Consider the following 20,245-nt stretch of genomic DNA (forward strand, 5'->3'; position numbering starts at 1 on the left):
GGCGCATGCGGGAGGCAAGGATCAAATGTGTCTCTCTCCCATCAATGTTTCTCTCTCCCTGTCTCTCCTCTTCCCTTCCACCTCTCTAAAAATCAAAGGAAAAATATCCTCAGATGTGGATTAACAACAACAAAAAACCCCAAAACTTCTAAAGGTTGTGTTTCACAGGAATATTCAAAGACCTTTTTACTGTTATACTTCTTTATATCTGTTTTGTTCAACTCCATGTTTAACCGAAGTATTCTAAATCTAGCAGTTTAATCTGATTATTGTAATTATTTTTGTAATTTCTTAATGTCTGAATTCCATACTAGATTGTAGGCCCTGAGAGAGCAGAGTTGACATATGTCACATATATGTTTTCACATGTCATGTTTCTCTTCCAGATCCTCTGTACCTTGCAGAATAACCAATGTATAATAGGCTCTCAGAAAATACTTGATGAATGACTGAAGTAAATCAGTCTGTGTTTCCCCCACTTTCTTCTACTCCATCCTTAGCCAAGTTACTTAGTTTTCCTCATCTGTAAAGTGGGTGGAATTATATTAATAAGAATTAAGATCATTTATACTAATAAAAGGGTAATACGCTAATGAGACCTGACATCTTCCAGACATCCTTCCTAATGTCCTTCCAGGCAAAGCCATGTTGGTGGGGGCCAAGGCAGAGGCGGTTAGGGGCAATCAGGCCAGCAGGGGAGAGCAGTTAGGGGGCTCAGGCTGACACAGGAGAGCAATTAGGGGGATCAGGCCAGCAGGGAAGAGCAGTTAGGACAGTTAGGGGGATGAGGCCAGGAGGGAGAGCAGTTAGGGGGATCAGGCTGGCAAGCAGAGACAGACAGGGGTTATTAGGCAGGCAGGGGTTGGAAAGGGATTGGAAAGGGTGCAGGCCGGGCTGAGGGTTCCCCCCTCCCGCCATGCACGAATTTCGTGCACTGGGCCTCTAGTTTATATATATAAAAGGCTAAGTGACTGACCCTAGTACATCCGACTGACCGGCCGGTACATATGATGTGCACTCGCAATTTAAAAATAAACATTGACTGGTGCATGCATGATTTTCACACCTATTTGAGTGATGATTCCATCAATTCAACAGATGATGCCTAAAAGGAAAATTTTCCCATCGAATTTCTTAATAGTATTACTCCTTCGGGAATGGTGTGCCATAAATTAAAATTGAAAGTAGGTTCAATCATCATGCTAGTGAGAAATCTTAATAGTAAATAGGGTCTTTGTAATGGTACTAGATTTATTATCAAAAGATTGCGACCTAACATAATCGAAGCTGAAGTATTAACAAGATCTTCAGAAGGAGAGGTTCTGATTCCAAGAATTGATTTGTCCCCGTCTGACATTGGCCTCCCATTTAAATTAATTCAAAGACAGTTTCCCGTGATGCCAGCATTTGTGATGACTATTAACAAATCACAAGGATAAACTCTACCAGTGGTTCTCAACCTTCCTAATGCCACAACTCTTTCATACAGTTCCTCGTGTTGTGGTGACCCCCAACCATAAAATTATTTTTGTTGCTACTTCATAACTGTAATTTTGCTACTGTTATGAATCGTAATGTAAATGTCTGATATGCTATATGTGTTTTCCGATGGTCACAACCCACAGGTTAAGAACCACTGCCTAGACCAGTGATGGCGAACCTTTTGAGCTCGGCATGTCAGCATTTTGAAAAACCCTAACTTAACTCTGGTGCCGTCACATATAGAAATTTTTTGATATTTGCAACCATAGTAAAACAAAGACTTATATTTTTGATATTTATTTTATATATTTAAATGCCATTTAACAAAGAAAAATCAACCAAAAAAATGAGTTCGCGTGTCACCTCTGACACACGTGTCATAGGTTCGCCATCACTGGCCTAGACAGACTAGGAATATTCCTACCTGAACCATTTTCGGACATGGTCACTTATATGTTGCTTTCTCTTGAGTTCAAAGAGCATGTGACGTTAAAGTAAAAGTTATAAATACTTCATCACCAGGGAAATTAGTTAAGCACTCTGAAAGTGTTTTTAGTCTTAATGTGGTATACAGGGAGATATTAGAATAAGTTTAATCAATTTATCAGTCACTGTTTTTATCAGTGTTGTTTTTATATCATGTTTTTATTGTTTTTATATCATCTTTGTTGTTGTTATATCATGTTATTGTTTATTAATCAATTTGTATATTTTCATATACATTTTACTAATTTTCTTTTCTCTCTGACACTTCTATTATAGAGAAAGGGCAAATAGCAATACTAAAATATTTCTTCTAATTAATTTCCTTTCAATGTGCACGAATCCAAGCACCGGGCCACTAGTTAATTCATAATAAGCTGTAACTATCAAACAGACCAGTTCAGTAATTAATACCTAGTATATGATGGGCACCCTTTCATTGTAGCTTACAATGATCCCTGCTTCCATTGAGTGTGTGGTAGACTTATTGACTGGCTTCTAACATACAGGATACATCAGAAGTGATGAGATTTCTCTAACAAGATGGGGTTATAAAAAAAGAGTGTGGCTATAGTCTTAGATTCTCTCTCTCATCCTCTTGGATTGTTCACTCTGGGGGAAGCCAGCTACTATGTCATCTGGCAACCCTGTAAGTGAATTCAGAATTAGGTCCTAGCCAAGTTGAGCATTGAGATGACTACAGCCAACACCTCAGTTACCGCCTCCTGACAATCTCTGAGCCACAATCACCCAGCTGAGTTGCTCCTAGATTCTTTATTCACAGAAACTATGAGATAATAAGTGTTTCTTATTTCCAGCTACAAAATTTGGGGGTCATTTGTCACACAGCAATAGATAACTAATATAGCATTATAATACCTGGAAAATAGCAAGTGCTTCTTTTACTGAATCTAACTGGGTTTAGCATATGATACTTAATATCCTATAATGCTGAGTTTAGTGATAATGTGTACAGTTGCAGTGAGAGAAGGTATCCAGGAGAAGTGGAAAGACTGACTTTACCAGATCTGTTATATACAGACTATCTCTGCTCCAAGATAATTTATTAAAATTTATTTCACATGATGCCCAAGATTTGCTTGAAAATAATGCAGTAGGCTTTCCCTCCTGGGAGCATGCCAGGAGGCTTTGCCTTGCCTTTTCCCTCCCCCATCCCCCTTTCCGTCCCCCTCCACCTCTCCCTCCCCCTTTCCCTTTGTGCATTACCATTACCTTCCTCACTCCCAAGCTCCTGGGGCCCTTCCTTTGCCTCCATAACTCACTTCCTCACCCCACCTCTTCTATGAATTACTTCTTCTATCTCTATCATTTTCTAAATAAATGTTCTCTTATAATTGGAAAAAAAAGGATAGGAGGGTAAGTAGGGGTTTAGGTAAAACACAATTGGACATATGTTAAAGTAGAGTGATTGGTGCTTGAGGGTTTATTATGTTGTTCCCTACTTCGTATGCCTTTTTGAAATTTTCCAATAAATAGTTGTTTTAAGTATTTCATGGAATCATAGGTTTGGAGCTGAGGGTGATCTTTAGAGATGATCTGTTTTAATTATTTCATTTGCTAGATGGGAAATTTAAGGCCCAGTGAAATGTAAGGACTCACCTAGAGTCTCCCAGTCTCAGTTTTGGTGATTTCATAGTTGAGTATTGAGGAGAAACTGCTAAATTCATCATAGCTCTTTATTTTCCCAAACAGAATAACTTGCTCCAGATTCCTTGGGACAGCTTCCACAACATGAAAATCTGAGCCTGCTCTTCACTGCCACATGTCGTAGACTGGCAAGTTACCTGGTTCCATCGATTTTTGAAAACAGGGTTTGAAGGCCTGGTGCTTCACACCTATGGGTGCGCTTAGTTATTCTTTGAGAAATAGTTTTAAGTAAGAATGACATCAACAAACATTGAATCTGCTTTATTCATATAATATCTAAAGGAGCCAGTGTGTTCTACTCTCCACAGGGAGCGTAAGCCCATTCTGTACTTTGTTCTCCACTCCAATATCTTCTCTGGCTGGGTCTCAGCCTCCGCATTATTAGAATGCGCTCTTCTACAGCCTGTTGGAGTTACTCAGCACATTCTTTATCCAGCTGTTGTTTCTAACCTATAGGCCAAACATGGCTGAGCTAGGAGTAGAAAGGACTGATGCAGAGCTCTTGGTTTTGAGTCAGAAGAGAGTAAGTGATTCTGAGAACAGTGTCCTAAGGATCATAAAGAAGAGTAGGGATTAGCAGAAGGAGAAAAACGGGAAAAAATAAAGGGTAGAGAGATTGAGCAGGAAGATAGTCTAAATGAATATCTGAGACCCAAGACCCGCTACCCATGGCTAGCTTTCATGGGTTTCCTACAGTATTTTAAGTGGAGGGCATAGGCCATCCTCAGTCTTTCCCCACTATTGGGGATCAGTGTCTGTGCCAACTTGAATACCACTTTAGCACCTAACATGTCCAAATATGGGCATTCTCCTGAATTGGCACTTGTCCGTATCCATCCATCTAGATAACTTCCTAGTTTCCCGACTCACAGAAATGTTGCTATCCTGACGAGAGCTCAGCTCTTGCCTACTTCCCTCAAACTCTTTTTTTGTGGGCCTCTGTTTTGGTATTCCCCACATCAGAGGAAATCGTTCTGACCATAGATCAAAAAATACCTGCATTTGTCTGGCTGGATGTAGCTCAGTGATTGAGCATTGACCTATGAACCAAGAGATTCGATTCCCAGTCAGGGCACATGCCCAGGTTGCGGGTTCGGTTCCCAGTGGGGGATGTGCAGGAGGCAGCCGATCAATGATTCTCTCTCACCATTGATGATTCTAACTCTCCCTTCCTTTCTGAAAACAATAAATATTTTTTAAAAAATACCTGCATTCTTTATTCCAAAGATTAATTTTTAAAAAAACATTGTCACACACACACACAACAAAATATAAACATAAATAGAGTAGTATAATGAACTCTTTTGCATCCATCACTCAGCTTCAACTCATAATCTTGTTTCATGTAACCCCATACCTACTCTCACTCCTCCCAAGTATTTTGTTGTTATTGTTAATCCTCACCTGAGGACATTTTTTCCATTGATTTTTGGAGTGGAAGGGAAGGAGAGAGATAGAGAGAAGCATCAATGTGAGAGAGACACATCGGCTGGTTGCCTCCCTCACGCTCCTGGACCAGGTCTGAGGATTGAACCTGCAACCCAGGTATGTGCCCTGGGCCAGGAATTGAACCCAAGACCCTTAGATTGGCAGGCCACTGAACAACACTGGCCAAGGCCTCCCCAAGTATTTTGAAGCAAATACTTGGCATTTCATTTCATCTGTAAGTATTTCAACATGTATTTCTAAAAGATCTTTTTAAAAAACCGTAACCACAAGGCTATTCTCACCATTTAAAGATTTTAATGTTTTATTAAATATTAAATTTTTAATGAAACATCCACTCTGAAATCAATAAAAACATTTTAAAAAGAAAAAAGAACTGGGAGTTAAGGAGGACATCATTTGCAAGACAGAGGAGAAGTGGAGCAGGGAGAACTGCCCAGCACTTTCAGGGGCCAGTGCCAGAGAGCCACATAAAGGCCAAGGCCTACAGACCATTGATTGCCATTCATTGGTGCACAACGTGAAGTTATGTGAAGCAGTCACCTTAGTTGTGTGTCTGGTCATTGAGGGGTGTGATCTTTCTATTGACAGCACTGCACATAGCTGTGGCTTTTGACCTAAAGAATGTAATTCTCATATAAACACCTGCCCTTCTTAGTTTTCCAGGATATAGGCCAGGGTGACCTTGACACCCAGAGGGAAAGACTTAGCACTAACACTTGGGTGGACAGAGCAGAGATGAAACCACTGCCTTTTGGAAAAAATATGTGTTACATAAGCCGTGTTCAGGCATGAGCTGTAGAGCTATTGGCTATGAGTTCAATGTTAATGAGTCAATGACATATACTGTATTAAATAAGGTGTCTAAACAGAAAAAAAAAACAGAAAAAAAGGTTGTGTTGCCCTGACCAGTTTGGCCCAGTGGATAGAGCGTCGGTCTGTGGACTGAAGGGTCCCGGGTTCGATTCTGGTCAAGGGCATGTGCCTTGGTTGCGGGCACATCCCCAGTGGGGAGTGTGCAGGAGGCAGCTGAATCGATGTTTCTCATCGATGTTTCTAACTCTCTAGCCCTCTCCCTCTCCCTCTCTGTAAAAAAATCAATAAAATATTTTTTAAAAAAAGGTTGTGTTGATCAATTGACACAAATGTGAACTGAGGCTCTCAGGAAACTAACTTTATTTCTGCTACATGCAATGGTTAGTGTTGTTAATTCAGTGTTCCCTGTCTACCTTATTTAAAACAGAACTCACATTATATCATCTTGTCCTGTTTTAAAATTTTCCCATACTCTAGCCACTGACATTTACTGTCTATTTATGTGCTTGCTATCCATCTTCCCTACCAGCATAGAAGCTCCATAAGGACAAGAAATTTACTTTATTCACTACTGTATCTCTGGTACCTAGACAATAGTAATAGTAAATAATTGTTAGTGAATCAAATAATTAAGCAGCATTTTCATGAGTCTGTTCTCACCAATTTTCAGCCTTCATGTTCCTGGTCATTGTTCCATCCCTGAGATTTCTAAATCCTAGAATCAGTTAACCCCAGCTGGCCCCCTCTCCAATCCTGAAGATATGCTTGAGCATATCTGCAAATCTCTGGGAATCTTATCTGTATTTTTTCCCTGTGCAATGGATGTAAGAAAATTATTTGAATTGAGTCTACAGCATTAAATATGGTTGTGAACAATTCTATGATAGCAATAACCATGGAATGATTAATGCTTAAAAGAGAACAAATTAGCAAATTCTTTTCTTTAATTGAATTTATTGGGGTGACATTGGTTAATACAGGATTCAAATCTACTTTAGACAGGGCCAGAAGAGAAGGCCTTTTTTAATATATTTTTATTGATTTCAGAGAGGAAGGGAAAGGAAGAGAGAGATAGAAACATCAGTGATGAGAGGGAATCATTGATTGACTGTATCCTGCACGCCCCCCACTGGGGACCGAGCCCTGAACCCGGGCATATGCCCTTGACTGGAATCAAACATGGCATCCTTGAGTCCAGTCCGCAGGCCAACGCTCTATACACTGAGCCAAACTGGCCAGGGCAAGAAGGCCTTTCTTTAAACAAAAAAAAAATTTTTTAATCTATTTTAGAGAGAAACATCAATTTTTATTGTTCCACTTATTTATGCATTCATTGGTTGATTCTTGCATGTGCCCTTACTGAGGATCAAACCCACAATCTTGAAGTATGAGGACAATGCTCTAATCAGCCGAGCTATCCAGCCAGGACTAGCAATTCTGTCTTAACTGACTTGAATAACATGTTAATTCTCAATTTAATAGTTGTGTGTGTGTGTGTGTGTGTGTGTGTGTGTGTATGCCTGCTACCTTCATTAAGAATTATTAGAGCTTTTTTTGCTTTGTCAAAGAAAAAATTGTGTTTGTGTTTATATTAGTAACAAAGGTCAATTGTGATTTTAATACTCTTTTGATGTGCTAATAACTCTGATGAGGATCATTATTAAGAAACTAAAAGGAGAAGACAAAATTTAAATCTATTACCATTACTCCCTTAAGTTCCAGATCCATATTTCCTGGAATTTACTATTCATTTCACCTAGATTTATCCAGTTAGATCTAACTCAATCAAAACTGCATTCATTGGCCCTGGCTGGTTTGGCTCAGTGGATAGAGCATCAGCCTGTGGACTGAAGGGTCCTGGGTTCGATTCCAGTCAAGGGCACATGCCTGGGTTGCGGGCTTGATCCCCAGTGGGGGCATGCAGGAGGCAGCCAATCAATGATTCTCTCTCATCATTGATGTTTCTATCTCTCTCCCTCTCCCTTCCTCTCTGAAATCAATAAAAATATATATTTTTAAAAACTGCATTAATTGGGAAAGAATAGAGCAGACAATTAAGGCTTTTGAATCCTAGTGTTTTTTACTTCCTGCACAAGTTATTTGATGTTCTTGAGTCTCCATTTCCTCATGAATAATATATCCATCTTGCAGAGTCATTTAAGATTATTATCATTTGCAGCAGCTATCTATCAGGCATCTACTATAGGCCAGTCACTATGCTAGGCGCTTAACTTTCATTGTTTACTACTCCAACCCTTTAGGGAAATTGTCGTTGTAGTTTCTCATGAGATAATATATGCAAAGCCTCTGTCATATTGACTGGCATATATTTGGACAGGGGTTGGCACACAGCCATACCCATTTGTTTACTACTGTCTGTAGCTGCTTTTGTACTACAGTAGCAGAACTGAAGAGTGTAACAGAGACCACATGGCCAGCAAAGAAAAATATATGCTATGTGATCCTTTACAGAAAAAGTTTATCAACTCCTCCACTAGGAGACTAACAAAAGTTAGTTGGATTTACTCTTCCATCCAAAGAGGAGGCCAAAAAAATAAAACAGATATTCATGGCTAGAGAGTAGATCACAAATGACTGAAGTCCAACGGAAGCAAAGATTTTTACCAAAAATGAATGAATAAATACTGGAAATGTAGGTAAATAGAGACCCTAATTTCTGATATATTACCTAATTCCAGATACATTGCCTACTACAGAGTAAACAGCTTCCACTACAGACAGGGACAAAACAATGTGCTCATGGAAGAATTCTCATTAAGTTAGGAGTCCTCAGGGTAAGAGCCAAGTGGAAAGCATTCAGTGAATAGGTTAAGGATGTGGAGGGGAAGTCTGTTCATAGTGGAAAATCTCAGAAGCCAAAGGGGAAAGGTTTGTAAAAGAAGAGAGAGCAGTGATGGCTCCAGAATGTCTGTAACAGAAGGGACTTGGGCGTGTCATTGCTGGGAAAAATATCACTCATCATACTAAAGAAAGGATGTAGCTGAAGGAGATCATGGGAGATCTGCAGCCACTCCCGAAAGCCCCATTGGTATGCTCCACTAGAGGTCAGGAATGGGAATGGGAAGCAAAGATGTGAGGAGCACAAATAGCATTACAAAAAAGAACTTAAATTTTGAACAGTGACTGAAGATGAAGGTGGGAACTATAAACATAGTGGAATAATCTGGCTTCACAATTACAAAAAGGTTCTTATTATATGCTTGCTTTAGCTTGGGGGGAAGCTCAGGTTCTAGTAGAATCAGTAGCCTGGTGAAGCTGATGGCTTGATCTATAAACTGTAGGCAGGAAGTGACCAGGTTTTACACCATTGGTGCAGAAGCTTTTTAGGCAGTCCTCCGGTTACGTCGGACTCAACTTACAGCGTTTTGTGGTTACGTCGCCATCTCCCATTTATTTATTAAAAAAACAAAAAAAAAACAAACATGTTCCGTCATTTCGGGATATGTGCTTTATGTTTTTTATTATTTATTTACCACAAGTAAAGGTCAGGAATTGTTATCTTTCTTTTAAATTTTTTTTTACTGTTTCATTTAATTACTGATGTGTATGTGCTCCATTTGAGTGACGTAGGTGCTTATGTAGGTGGGTTTGACTTACGGAGAAAATCGAGTTACGTCGCGCCGTAGGAACAGATCTCCGACATAACCCAAGGCCTGCCTGTAGTTTGATATAGTCCCATTCGTTTATTTTTGCCTTTACTTCCCTTGCCTTTGGGGGTCAAGTTCATAAAATGTTTTCTATGACTTAGGTCCGTAGGTTTGGTACCTATATTTTCTTCTATGTAACTTACTGTTTTGTGTCTTGTATTTAGATCTTTGATCAATATTTTAATTAATATTTGTACATGGGGACAAACTGTAACCCAGTTTCATTCGTTTGCATGTGGCTTTCCAGTTTCCCCAGCACCATTTATTGAAGAGACTATCTTTACTTCATTGTGTGTTTCCGGCTCCTTTCTCAAAAATTATCTGTCCATATGCATGTGGTTTTATAGCTGGGCTCTCTATTTTGTTCCATTGATCTGTGTGTCTTTTCTTCTGCCAGTACCATGCTGTTTTGAGTATCATAGCTCCATAGTATAAATTTAAGTCAGATAGCATGATATCTCTAGCTTCGTTCTTTTTTCTCAGGATTGCTTTGGCTATTCGGGGTCTTTTCTGGTTCCATGCAAATATGATGATTTCTTATTCTAGTTCTTTAAAAAATGACATTGGGACTTTGATGGGGATTGCTTTGGGTAATATGGCCATTTTATTTTATTTTTTTTTAATATATTTTATTGATTTTTTACAGAGAGGAAGGGAGAGAGATAGAGAGCTAGAAACATCGATGAGAGAGAAACATCGATCAGCTGCCTCCTGCACATCCCCAGTAGGGGGGGATGCCCTTGACTGGAATCGAACCCGGGACCCTTCAGTCCGCAGGCTGACGCTCCATCCACTGAGCCAAACCTGTTTCGGCAATATGGCCATTTTAACTATGTTGATTCTTCCAATCCATGAACACAGGATATTTTTTCATTTTGTTGTGTCTTTTTCAATCTCTTTTAGTAACGCCTTGCAATTTTCAGTATATAGGTCTTTCACGTTCTTTGTTAAGTTTATTCTTAGACGTTTTATTCTTTTGGTTACAATTGCAAAAGGAACTGTTTTTTTCATTTCTTTTTCTGAAGTTTTGTTGTTAGTATACAGGAAGGCAATGGATTTTTGCACATTGATTTTGTATCCTGCAACTTGCCTGTATTTGTTTATTGTTTCTAATAGTTTTCTGGTGGAGTCTTTAGGGTTTTCTATATACAGAATCATGCTATCTGCAAAAAGTGGCAGTTTAACTTCTTCCTTCCCTATTTGGATGCCTTTTATTACTTTCTCTTGCCTTATTGCTCTGGCTAGAACTCCCAGCACTATATTGAGTAAGATTAGTGAAGAGTGGCCTGGCCGGCATGGCTCAGTGGTTGAGGGTCAACCTATGAACCAGGAGGTCACAGTTCAATTCCTGGTCAGGGCACATGCCCAGGTTGCAGGCTTGACCCCCAGTGTGGAACGTGCAGTAGGCAGCCTATCAATGATTCTTTCTCATTATTGATGTTTCTATCTCTCTCCCTTTACCTTCCTCTCTGAAATCAATTTAAAAAAATTTTTTTTAAATAAGTGATGAGCGTGGACATCCTTGTCTTGTTTCTTAAAGGAAACAAGGAAAAAGGGGAAAAGTTTTCAGTTTTTCATCACTGAGTATGATATTAGCTGAGAGTTTATCATGTTGTGGTACTTGCCTTCTATTCCTATTTCATTGAGTGTTTTAATCATAAATGGATGTTGTATCTTATCAAATGCTTTTTCTGCTCTATTGATAAGATCATATGATTTTTATCCTTTCTTTTGTTAATGTGGTGTATTACATTTTTTGATTTGTGTATGTCGAACCATCCTTATCCCCCAGAATGAACCCCACTTGATTGTGATGTATTATTTTTTGGATGTACTATTATATTCGACTTGCTAGTATTTTGTTTAGGGGATTTTTGCATCTGTATTCAACAGAGATATTGGTCTGTAGTTTTCCTTTTTTGTGTTATTTTTGCCAGATTTTGGTATCAGGGTTATATTGACCTTGTAGAATGTGTGAGGAAGTATTGGCTCTTCTTCAATTTTTTGGAAGAATTTGAGAAGGATAGGTTTTAAATCTTTGAACGTTTGGTAGAATTCACTGGTGAAGTCATCTGATCCTAGACTTATCTTTTTTGGGAGGTGTTTGAGGGTTGTTTCAATTTCCTCACTGCTGATCAGTCTATTTAGATTTTCCAATTCTTCATGATTTAGTCTAGGAAGGTTATATATTTCTAGGAACTTATCCATTTCTTCTAGGTTATTGAATATTATTTCATAATATGCTAGTATGATCCTTTGTATATCTGTGATGTGTATGGTGACTTCTCTCTTATTTCTGATTTTGTTTATTTAGATCTTTTCCCTTTTTTCCTTAGTGAGTCCAGCCAATGGTTTGTCAATTTTATTAATCTTTTCAAGGAACCAACTTTTTGTTTTATTAATTTTTTATAGTCTTTTTGTTCTCTATTATTTCCTTTCTTCTACTGACTTTGCATTGGTTGCCTTTGTTCTCCTTTTTCTAGTACTTTAAGATTTGATGATAGGTTGTTTACTTGGGATTTCTCTTATTTCTTGAGATAGGCCTGTAGTGATATAAACTTCCCTATTACTGCTTGTGCTGCATCCCAGAGGTTTTGGTATGTTGTATTGTCATTCTCATATGTCTCTATATCTTTTGATCTCATCTTTTTCTTTGATCCAGTCATTTTTCAGTACTATGTTGTTTAATCTCCACGTATTTGTGGGTTTCTTTACTTACTTTTTGCAGTTCATTTCTAATTTCAAAGCATCATAGTCAGAAAATATGCTTGGTATAATTCCAGTCTTCTTAAATTTGTTAATGCTAGTTCTGTGACCCAACATATGGTCTATCCTTGAGAAGTTCGTGTGCACTGGAGAAGAATGTATAATCTGATGTTCTGGGATGAAATGTTCTGTAATTGACAATTATGTCCATTTGGTCTGGTGTTTCATTTAAGACTGTTATTTCTTTACTGGCTTTTTATATATATAGACTGATTTTCTGTCCAGTTGATCTGTCTAGAGCTGTCAACGGAGTATTAAGGTCTCCAACTATGATTGTGTTTTGATCTGTTTCTCCCTTTAGTTCTGGGAGTAGTTGTTTTATATATTTCAGTGCTCCCTGGTTAGATGCATATAAAGAAGTGTTATGTTTTTTTCCTTTTGATCTACTCTGCTACTCTGTGCCTCTTTTCTGGTGAATTCAGACCATTTACACTTAGGGTAATTATTGGTGTATGAAGATTTCCCATAGCCATTTTATCTTTTGTTTTCTGGTAGCTCTATGCCTCCATTAGTTTTTTCTTTTCTTTATGTTTCTATATGTTGATTTTATTTGGTGTTATTCCATACATCTTTCCTCTGTTTCCTCTTTTTTTAAGCTATATGACCTGGTTTGGAGATTTTTTTGTGTGGTTACTATTAAGTTTATAAAAAATGAAGTTGCATATATACCACAGTTTTTTCCCTTTTGTGTGCATCTGATCTTCATCTTCCTTTGCCAGTTCAGACCTTTCCCCCATCCCCTTGTATGTTTTTGTTGTCACAAATTATCCCTGTTTTAAATTTTATGGTGATCTTACTTGTAGTGTTGTGATCTTATGTTCTTTGTTTCAGGTAGAATAACTTCCTTGAATACTTCCTACAATGGAGGTTTTTCTTGTGATAAAAATCCCTCAGCTTCTGTATGTCTGGGAATGTCTTTCTTTCTCCTTCATATTTAAAGGATAATTTTTCTGGATATATTATTTATAGCTGGTAATTTCTCTCTTTCAGACATTTGAATGTTTGGTTCTACTCTCTTCTGGCTTGTAGAGTTTCTGCTGAGAAGTTGGATGAAATTCTGATGGGTTTTTCTTTGTAGGTTACTTCCTTCTTTGAGAATTTTTTCTTTGACAATAATTTTTGACAGTTTTAATATCAAGTGCCTTGAAGAGGGCCTTTTTGATAGAAGTAACTAGGTTTTCTGTTAGCTTCTTGGATTCAAGGATTTAGTTCTTTCCATAAATTTGAAAGAACTCATGCACTATTCGTTTTAATATATTCTCCATTCCATGCTCCCTTTCTTTCTTCTCCACAATGCCTATAATTCTAATATTGCTTTTCCTGATGGAATCAGATAGGTCTTGCAGAGCTCTTTTATTTTTCTTTATTCTCTGGTCTCTCTCTTCTTCCCTCTGAGTCATTTCTTGATTCCTATCTTTGATTTCACTAGTTCTTTCTTCTAACTGGTTGGTTCTGTATTCTATCCTAACAGTTTACTCTTAATCTCCTTAATTGCATGCTTCATTTACAAGATTTCTGATTATTTTTTAAAGTTTCAATTTCCTTGGAGAAATACTCATTTTATTCATTGATTTGTTTTCTGCGTGCACTGAATTGCCTGTCAATATTTTCTCACATCTCTGAGTATTTTCAGAACTGCAATCTTGAAACCTCTGTCATTTATAGCACATGTTTCCATGTGTACCAGCCTGCTTTCTGGGGATTTTTCTTTTTCTTTCTGGTCATCATCGCTACTGTGGTTCTTCATGGTGTCTGCTGTCCTCCTTTGTTTTCCCGTTTATCTTTGAAGAGATCTTTCTACTATACTGTATATAGTAGGTGGTGCTGAATTACAAGATTTTTACCTCTGTGGTCTCACAGTTTTGAACCTTCTTGGCTTCCGGAAGACAGTAGCCCTGCTGCTTGGGGATGCGGTTTGTTTTGGCCTCACCATAATGGCAACCCCTTTCCTCCGAGGGATCCTGCCCCAGGTACTGCTCCTGGGGATCAGTCACAGAGGGAAACGGCGATTCTACTGCAACAGCTCTTGGTTCACAGTAAAATGTCGTGCTCCTGGAGCCAACTCCAAGGGCAACTGGAAGCGAGTTTTGGGAGTCCAAGCAGCAGCAGGTTTCTGTGGTTCTGTTCTGTTTGAAATACCACAGCCTGGCCCGCATGGCGGAACCCCATGGTCTGTCAGGTGTCTGCTGACTCAGACAGTGTTTGCTCTCTCGCCTCCCACCCCCCAGCTCTCCTCTCTGTTCCTCCCGGTCAAAGGAAGTGCCTGCTACACTGGCTTTCTCCCCTCTCCCATGAACTCCCAGCTGCAGGGCTGCATCTACAAACCGTCTGCACTTTCCTCCCTTCTCACTTCCCCATTTATTCCCAGATGCCCACCTTTAGGTCTTCAGTGCTCAGGTCTCTCAGGCGCGAGTTTGTGTTGATCAGGGACTTCTTTGTTGAATTACAGGTGGTTAACTTCTTGAAGTGTCCGGGGGAGAGGAAAAGATGCGCCCTTATACCGCCATTCTCTGACATTTCTCTTCCCATTTTAGAGAGTGGAAAGAAGGGGCAAAGACACAGAGAGAGAAACGTTGATGTGAGAGAAACACATCTATTGGTTGCCTCCTGCACACACGATTGAGCCTGCAACCTAGGTACAAGGTGTGTGCCCTTGACCATAATTGAACCTGGAACCCTTCAATCTGCAGGCCAACGCTCTACCCACTGATTGTTGGCCTGCAGATTGGCTAGGGCTGTTTTCATTCTTTAACCTGTTGGAATTATGGCAATCAATATGCCAGATTGCAGAGAGGTGAGTTAAAATATATGAGTGGTTAAAAAGGAAAAAGAAAGTAAAACCTTATTATCTTGCCTTTTGATATGTTTTTTCTTTTTCTTTTTTAACATAGCATCATCATTTAAAGTACTTTTTTTTAATTGTAGGAAAGTCGTGTAAAAGTATCGTGATTTTTGGAAAGCTTAAGGAAAAAAAAAAAACGAGCAACCATCTCCAGGGTTGTTTCAAGGGTTCTGACTCATGAATATGTACTCTCCTTTCATCTCTACTAGATTTTTTTAATCACTTAGTGTCACAAGCCTTTTTCACTACATATTTTGCAAGTCATGGCATCACAAGAATTTTCAAGCAGAGTGCTAACTTGTTTAATATTCCTAGAGTCAGTACCTTAGGATAACTTTTCTGAAGACTCCATCCTATTTTGGGACAAAACTCAGAAGTATTTTTAAGTTTATCTGTTTAGATTTAGTTCAATAACAGTTTATTTTCTTTTTAACTTTGATCTTAATATTCCTTAGCTGTTTCACTTTTTAAACATATAAATGTTATTTTAAAACTGGATTTATAGATTGGTTTGCTCAGAAGGTACCTAAAATCAAAACACTATCCATCAGACCATCAAACCTCAGAGGGAAGGTAGGGGAGGATGGGCGTAAGGGGGAGAGATCAACCAAAGGACTTGTATACATGCATACAAGCCTAACCAAAGGACACAGACACCATGGGGGTGAGGGCATGAGTGGGGGATGGGGGTGGGGGCAATGGGGTGATAAGGACACATATGTAATACCTTAATCATTAAAGAAAAAAAATTATACATAAAAAATAAATAAATGTTAAAAATATTTTAAAAACAAAATAAAACCAAAACACTATTAGTAATGTCCTGGTATGCTGAAGATGAGTGTTTTAGTAAAAAGTTAGAAAAGGATTTTGCTTTTGGAGAAAGACCCAAAATTATGTACATAACTTAGCCAGGAAACAAGCCTAAATTACCATTCATATTAAGTAAGGGGAAGGCAAAGGGCCAGTGATTTTTCACTCATTAAATTAAGTATTTATTGAATGTCTGCTGCTTTCCTACACTATTTAAGTACTGGGAATAGAACAAGAACAAACAGACAAAAATTCCTGCCCTTGAGGAGCTTATATTCTAGTGGGGGAAGTTAAACAATAAACAAAATAAATAGGAAAAATGTATAATATGACAAAAGAAGGTTAATGTAAGAAAAGCAGTTATGCCAGGAAGTGGAAAGGGGGCTTTTGCAGATGGCGTGCTTGCAATTCTCAGTAGGAACTATAGTCAGCTTTGAACACTCTTAATTTATTCAGAATTCTTTGGGACTTACTAGACACTTAGCTAGAATCTTGAAGAGGGTTCCAAGAGACAGGAATTAGGACTAGTGGTGGCTTACCCAATCATCAGATTACTTAAGACCTTATGCATAGCCAGAACATTATTTCATACCCAGCCTTCCCTGGCTCTCCCACCCCCACTACTACTTCTTCCCTGCCAGTTGTTTTTTATATACCTAATTAAGGTTAAAAAAAGAAATAAAACTCAAAACTGCCTGGCCTGTGTGGCTCATTTGGTTGAGCATTGTCCCATGCATGAGCAAGTCACAGGTTCAATTCCTGGACAGGGCATATGCCTTGGATGGCATGCAGAAGGCAATTGATCAATGTTTCTCTCTCATCAATACTTCTAGCTCTCTCTCCCTCTCCCTCTCTCTGAAATCAATAAAATTTTTAAAACACTATTTGGCTTCTATTTTAAGCCTGATGCATTTTTTTAAAAATATAAATTCTAATGAGCTCGAGAAATAGAAACCATGTAAAAGCAAAAGTCCCCTAGTTTTTGCTATCCAGATAAACTAGCGATTGAATCCACTTTAGAATTTTTTTTTCATTTGAAATATAGCACAGTATCCTGGAAATAAATGAGTTAAAAGTTTTGGGCTTTTGGTATCAGATATGCCACTGCCTACCTGTGAAACCTGAATAGATCACTTAGCTTTTTAGGTCCCCATTCCTCATCTGAGAACTGTAAAATGTGGTGTGATTTTTGCTTTTAATCAATTCAAGTCATTAATTACATAAACCTAGGTAAAATAAAGCTTCCCTTTTTTTCAGGAAGTGAATATATGTGACAAAAAAGATTAAGCTGGGTTTTGTGTATGAATAAATAGAATGTGGACCTTATGACTGATTTATATGAGTCTTTGATCTCCAGGAATGTTTACCATTAGAAACATGTATCAAAATGTTAAATATATTTATATTTTACATCAAAGTAGATCTTAAAATATAGAAAAGATTAAAGTAATTTGTATAAGTTAATATCAATTTTGATTAAAATTTAAATGGCTTTAGAAAACTAGAATACTTATATATTTTTTAAAATTTTTATTCACTAATTTAAAGAAAAAAAGTTTACCCATTTCTCTCATCCCTCACCTTCTTTTTTTTTTTTTTCTTAATATTTTTATTGATTTCAGAGAGGAAAGAATAGGGAAAGAGATATAGAAACATCAATGATGAGAGAGAATCATTGACTGGCTGCCTCCTGCACACCCCCTACCTCTTGCAACCACCAATTGGAGATCCAGCTGGGGTACGTGCCCTTGATTGGAATCAAACATAGGACCCTTCAGTCCACAGGCTGACATTCTATCCACTGAGCTAAACCGGCTAGGGTGCCCACCCCTACCTCTTGCAACCACCAATCTGTTCTCTGTACCTTTGAGGTTCTTTCTTTCTTTTTGTTTTGTTTTTATTTACATACTAGAGGCCCAGTGCATGAAAATTCATGCACTCGGCAGGGGATGGGAGCCTCAGCCCGGCCTGTGCCCTCTCACAGTCCTGGAGCCCTCAGGGAATGTCCGACTGACAGCTTAGGTTCGCTCCCCACAGGGAGCAGGCCTAAGCCATAGTCTGGCCTCCCTCTGTGGGAGGCAACCAGCAGACCAATTAGGGGAGGCGCCGGCAGTGATCGGCTGGCCCAGCCCCCTATCTCCCCACTGCCCCCCAGATCGCCCCTCCACCGCCACTGGTCACCGCCATCCCCTCCCTCCGCCCGCTGGCACATACCTTGGCTGGCCTGGTGCCACTTTCTGGCCAGCTCCACCACCCACCAATCTGTCGTTCTGCTGTTCAGTCTATTTGCATATTATGCTTTTATTATATAGGATAAGAGAGAATCACCGATCAGGTGCCTCCTGCACACCCCCCACTGGGGGTCGAGCCCTCAACCTGGGCATGTGCTCTTGGCTGGAAGCAAACCCAGGACACCTCGGTCCCCAGGCTGACACTCTATCCACTGAGCCAAACTGGCCAGGGCCTATGTTCAAGTTTTTAATTCTTTTTGAGTTAATTTTGTATATGGTATAAGTCTTATACTATAAGAGGATGGTCCAGTCTGATTTTTTTGCATGTGGCTGTCCAGTTTTCCCAACACCAATTATTGAAGAGACTGTCCTTTTCCCTTATAATCGTGGTTCCTGTGTCATAAATTAATTGACCATAAATGAGTGTGCTTATTTCTTCACTCTGTATACTGTTCCATTGATCTATATGTCTATTTTTTGTTTTTTGTTTGTTGTTTTTTAGATATATTTTATTGATTTTTTTACAGAGAAAAAGGGAGAGGGATAGAAAGTTAGAAATATCGATGAGAGAGAAACATTGATCAGCTGCCTCCTGCACAGCCCCTACTGGGAATGTGCCCGCAACCAAGGTACATGCCCTTGACTGGAATCGAACCTGGGACCCTTCAGTCCGCAGGCCGATGCTCTATCCACTGAGCCAAACCAGTTAGGGCTATATGTCTATTTTTATACCAATGCTACACTGTTTTAATTACTATAGTTTTGTAATGCTTCTAACTGTGTTCTTCTTTCTCAAGATTGCTTTGGCCCTTTAGGGTATTTTGTGGTTCCATAGAAATTTTAGGTTTGTTTGTCCTATTTCTATAGAAAATGCCATTGAAATATTGGAATATAAATATTAGAATATTTATATTAAGATCAATTTAATGTTTTTTAATCCTCACCTGAGGATTTGAAAAAGAGAGAAAGAGAAAGAGAAAGAGAAAGAGAAACAGTTAAACACCGATTGGTTGCCTCCTGTATGTGCCCTGACCCGGACCAAACTTAAAAACTTGGTATGTGCCCTGACCAGGAATCAAACTCAAAATCTTTTGATATATGGAATGATGCTCCAATCAACTGAGCCAACCAACAAGGGCTATATTAAGGTCAATTTAGAGCAACTTTTTGGGGAACATAGTATTGCATTGCTTTATACATCAATAAAAACTTGATAATCTATACTAATAAAAGAGAAACATGCAAATTAACCATCACTCTGCCACTCCACTACACCCCAAAGCCACGCCCACCAGCCAATCAGGAGCGAGTATGCAAATTAACCCACCCAGATGGCAGCACCACAGAGCTGGAGTGAGCAGGAGGCTTGGGTTGCCCCCAGCGATGGAGGAAGCCAAGCTTCCCACCTGCCCTGGCCAGCCCTGGGCTTCGCTCAAGGCTACAAAGTTTCAATTATAGAAGATAAATAAATCCCAGATAACTGCTTCCAGCCCAAAAGGAGAGGCTGGGCGCTTGGGTTACTGGAGGGTGTGGCCAGCCTGAACGGCCATCAGCCCCTCACCCAGGCTGGCCAGGCACCCCAGCGGGAACCCCCCACCCTGAAGGGGCTGTGGGAAGCCTGAAAACAGCCCTCAGCCCCTCACCCAGGCTGGCCACACCCCCATGGGGTGAGGGTCCCCACTGGGAGGCTTGGCCAGCCTGCAAATAGCCATCAGCCCCTCACCCAGGCTGGCCAGGCACCCCAGCAGGACCCCCACCCTGATCCAGGACACCCTTCAGGGCAAACCAGCCGGCCCCCCCTCTATCCTATATAATAAAAGGGTAATATGCAAATTGACCCTAACAGCAGAACGACTGGGAATGACTGGTCACTATGACACACACCACCAGGGAGCAGACACTGCTGTAGCTGCCCCCTGGTGGTCAGTGCGCTCCCACAGGGGGAGCTCTGCTCAGCCACAAGCCAGGCTGACGGCTGCCAGCACAGTGGTGGTGGCAGGAGCCTCTCCCGCCTCAGCAGCGCTAAGGAT

At 39.6% G+C, this 20,245-nt stretch overlaps 1 protein-coding gene across 2 annotated transcripts in view; it reads left to right on the top strand.

The window, feature by feature from the left end:
* PLIN2 (perilipin 2) overlaps positions 1–20,245 on the top strand; it is a 93,725-nt gene that overhangs the window by 2,633 nt on the left and 70,847 nt on the right. The window contains exon 2 of one of the 2 annotated variants that reach the window (XM_081104261.1): positions 3,679–3,827. The exons of the other annotated variant lie outside the window; for it this stretch is intronic. The gene's annotated coding sequence lies outside the window, so the exon portion shown is untranslated. The remainder of the gene's footprint in view (positions 1–3,678; positions 3,828–20,245) is intronic. 2 annotated transcript variants of the gene reach the window in all.

The sequence above is a fragment of the Myotis nattereri genome, assembly GCF_964212035.1.
Source record: "Myotis nattereri genome assembly, chromosome: 12".
NCBI classification, from domain to species: Eukaryota; Metazoa; Chordata; class Mammalia; order Chiroptera; family Vespertilionidae; genus Myotis; species Myotis nattereri.